Source organism: Montipora foliosa, chromosome 9 (assembly GCF_036669935.1).
Source record: "Montipora foliosa isolate CH-2021 chromosome 9, ASM3666993v2, whole genome shotgun sequence".
NCBI classification, from domain to species: Eukaryota; Metazoa; Cnidaria; class Anthozoa; order Scleractinia; family Acroporidae; genus Montipora; species Montipora foliosa.
In genome coordinates this window covers 15,162,447-15,166,756 of record NC_090877.1, presented here as the reverse complement: position 1 = coordinate 15,166,756, position 4,310 = coordinate 15,162,447, and the positions used below count along the sequence as shown (strand labels likewise).

The 4,310-nt window shown below is 37.2% G+C and overlaps 1 protein-coding gene across 1 annotated transcript in view; it reads left to right on the top strand.

The window, feature by feature from the left end:
* Positions 1–3,085, top strand: part of LOC137969517 (heparan sulfate glucosamine 3-O-sulfotransferase 1-like) — an 8,276-nt gene extending 5,191 nt beyond the window's left edge. Inside the window, exon 1 of the mRNA XM_068815796.1 lies at positions 1–3,085. This exon is cut by the window's left edge and continues 5,191 nt beyond it. The gene's annotated coding sequence lies outside the window, so the exon portion shown is untranslated.
* The last annotated feature ends 1,225 nt before the right edge of the window (positions 3,086–4,310 follow it).

Below are 4,310 nucleotides of genomic sequence, written 5' to 3'. Positions count from 1 at the left end.
TAGATTGCGACGTCAAATCAGGAATAGAGCCACTCCCCTTCTGACTCGGCCGTGAACAAAAGATGCTTGGATTTTCGCAACTTTCGAAGCCCATAAAATGGCAGGATTTTTAGAAAAATGAAAAAATGGCCGCAATGCGTTTCAAACAGGTGCAAAGATTCATTTTAGCGAAAAAAATATGTCAGGGTTAGGTGCACTTTAAATTTCGCCATTTTTTTCAAATCACAAAAGTCGCGAAATTAACGTTTCGTGAAAATTTCGTGTAATAAGGTAGTTTTTGAGTGGACATAGGATATTGTCAAGAATGGGCCCCCTTTGAGGAGTAAAATCATCTAGTGTTAGACAGAGTAAATTCTTGAGATGGAATGTGGGCTAAAGTTTTTGCTATGTTGAAGACCAATGACACAATTTGAAAGCAGAACTAAACCATACTGATGCTCCAGATGTCATCATATGTGGTCACTGTCACTACATGTATTATAAAATTGCTATTATTACAGTATATTAAGGTCACGTTTCCAAAAACCTACTGGAACATTTTAGCCAATAGTCTTTAATTGGTCGATTTTTGAGCAATTTTAGCTAGGTCACTTACTCCCGTAGATCACACTATTTGAATAATAGTTAGTTTCTCTCTAGATAACAATGGCAAGTGTTATCTTTCCATTCCAAGTACGTTCAATAATTTAGGAGGATGAAGCTTGTCTGAGTCCTGCTCAGAACTAAAATCCTCCGCCTGTTCAGTCAGTCCAATCTAAATTTAGCCATTGCGGTAACCTAGTTACAATCTTACAGAAAATTGGTTGAACATAATTTACGGAATATTACTCTTGGATAGAAGAGAGCAGTGGTGGTGTCACCATAGAAACAAATCCACAAACTGTTTCCTGATTCCCACCCATTCAATTTTAGGTTGGGTTATCCTAAATGCAAAGGGCAGCATTCCAGCAAGCAATATATATTAAAGTGACAAAAGTTTATATATCTGAAAGCCATATATATTTGAACTGCAGAGAGATGAATCAAGTTAAGATGCTGGTCATCACAGTTATTAATGTTACTTGAGCAGTACCTGAAGGAAAGCTTGAAAATTCAGGCCTGAAAAATTCAAGGTTTGTTTACGTTTCTGCTCAAGTACATGTAAGTTTAATAACTGCTATGATCAGCATCTTAACTTAAGATATGGAAGTATTGGAAGAAGGTGATCATATTGTATGTGATCAACTGAACCTTGTTACAATAGTCAATTTCTACAACAGTTTTATCCAAGATTGTAGTCATGCAGTGGACTAGACTTGGCAATATTAAAAACTGCTTTAAAAAAAAGCTTAGTTCACTTTGCACATTATTGCTTGCAGAATTCTTTGAATTGTAATGTTATTAGAATGTACATAGCTGGTAATATACCTGTCCAGTAAATGATTATTTCAAGTATCCAAATTTTATGTTAGGGTTTGGCATCATGATCATAACCATGGCTTAAAATAATAATGTTTGGAGTAGTTGTCTAATTTGTTATTGCTAATAGAGAAAGGATCCTGGGGTCATCAACTTAAGCTAATGACCGAAATTTCCAGCAATTTCAATATTGATGATGACACCAAAGTGTTGCAAGATGTTGACTAATTATTTATCAGATATAAGGACAACTTATATCAATTATTGCAAGTTGAAGCTTAAAGAGACGCTGTCATGACAAATTAATTTTAGTAATAATTTCGGGTCAATATTCCAGAAATTTCGTTTTCAAACACTAAGACAACTTTCAAATCTTTTCGACATCATTGTCGTTACAGGATTCAATGGAATCTAGAACAAAAGGATCAGCTAACATGTTTTATTGACTTTATACTAGTGATCACTAGTTACAACAAAGAAACTTGAAAAGGTTCAGGCAAAGTTTTCACACAATTCTTTCCTAGCTATTCATTACGAAAAGTAGGAATTTTGGTAGTCCGTGTATTGAATTTTTAAAAGTGAATCCGTTTTGTCATTCTCTTGTGGCTGCCATTGACTAAACAGCATATCTGTCAGATTTTCAGTGTGACAGTGTCCCTTTAAATAATGTTCAAACTATAGGTTTTTTTTAGTGCACTTAGCTGGGAAGCAGTGTCCTCAATGTCAGTCATGGCAATTGCTTTGATCATGTAACAATGCCAAACAAGCCAAATAACTGAGGAGATAATGATTGGTTGGCATGGATAAATTTGTTTGGGTGCAGCTAGACTTGATCTGTAGGGTTGATGGGTTGTAGCTGTTTGGGATTTAAAGAAAGGATCACGTCCGCAGCATTGCAAATGACACTTACTGCAATTTTCATAATTCTGCGGAACTGTACCTTCAAGTGCGAGGCACCAAACTGCCTTTTGGCTTCCATCAAAAAAATTTCCGAACATAACTGGGAAGGTTGACTCCGCCTCTGGAAAGCAAATTGGAGTTTTTGTTTAGCTAGTTCACAGTTCGAACACCATTATGATATGCTCTTAGAAAAATTTCTTCAGTGAAAAGATTCGCACAGTTTGCATCGCTTTCCATAGGCGTTGAGTTCGAATGTATGAATGTACCGTGGGAATAAAATATGCTGATTGGTGGGTTATGTCACAGATCAGTTGATAATTTTCATCACTTGTGGTTGGCGTCAGAAGTTTGAATCATGGAAGGGAAAAAGCAGTTTGGCCGTTGGCGCTTGAAGATGAATTCCACAAAATTATTATGAAAATCGTAATGAATGATGCAGTAGCTGTCGTCATTTCTTTGACTCCTTATTTTGCAATATTAATTTCGTGAGAGTCAAATGGTTGATATGACATGGCTGTTTTCATTGTCATATTTAGATCCCATTGAACCCTAATATTTTATTGGTAGTGCTATGTTAGTCCCGATGTGGTTATCAGTGAGGATATGAGTTAAGAGGGATCAATTAATTATTTATTAATGTTGCACTTGTATAGGTAAGGTTATTTAAAAGTTGCACCTATATTTTGTATTATTCTTGGAGTAGCTTTTCAAAAAATAAATGTAATATTTTTACACTATAGATGTCTCTACTTTACAATAAATGTTGAGGAATCAACGCTGCACCACAGATTTCCTTCTTTAATTCCTTGAATTACATTTTAAATGTTTAATATTCAGGGAGAACGCATGTTTTATGAGTCAAATGAGTCAACGAGTCAATGAGTCATGAGTCAATGAGACTCACAGTCAATATAGCAATAATTTGTTGATTAAGCCAAAGTCCTCATTTCAGTGATTAGGCCTAAGCACTCTCTGAAATTTTAGCTTTCATTCTATGGTTTAATTAACTGCACTAACTCGTTGACTCATTGACTCATAAATACTTAACACTCATATTCAGGTAACTACATTGGAGGGATGGCTCTAGTAGACTGCCAGTCTACTGACTGTCAGTCAGTCAAGCCGCTCGTTTCAGCTATGCAAGCAAGCCGCTAAAGAGGGCGGCCCCACTGATCGAGATTAGGGACTGCTAGCAGTCTAGGGGCTCTAGTGCTTCTGCAGATATGTATGTGTAATCGCATGGGCCCGAGGGCAATTAAGGATTAATTTAATGCGTATTTTCAAAGTTTTCACAAAATTGGGAGTCGTGAAGCGATGAGGGCAATTCGGAAAATTTTGAAAATACAAGTGAAATTAATCCTTTTAAGGATTAAGTAATCGCAATTTTAAGTAATCGCAAGTGCCCTCGGGCAATTTTAATTGCCCGAGGGCACTTGCGATTACTTGTTTATCACAAAGGGCAAAATTATCGATCGCGTAACTTCCTTGCCTTTCTTTCTAAGACTTTTCTTGACGACAGGAGCTCTGTATCTCTCATGATAGACTTGGGATAAGTTTTGCTTCTTAAATGGCGATCTAAAGCTGCTGGCATTACCTTCAGCGAGTCTGGTTTGTAGTCTTTACCATTTGCCTTCCTCAGCTCCCTAACTATGCTCAGCTCAGCAAAAATTGGGCGAGCGCTTCGTTAATTACGTCCCGGGGAGGGGGGGGGGGGGGTGGTTTTCAAAAAAGTGTAGTGTTTCAAAACTGAACCCCCCAAAAAAATTTTGAGGTAAAAATTATACCCCCCCTTCCCAATTCTCATTTGAAAAAAGGAACCCTCCCCCCCCCCTCCTGAGGAGGCCATAATTCTTTCCGTCCTTACTTTATAGACAGATTTTTATCTTTTTTTATTTAATATCTCGTTTATCTTATAAATGCTGGGGGCAACCCAATAGAAATACTCCTAGTTGCTTCATGCTATCGAAACCGGAGATAAGCGCCAGCCCGATGGGCCTTCCTAGGCTCGTAAC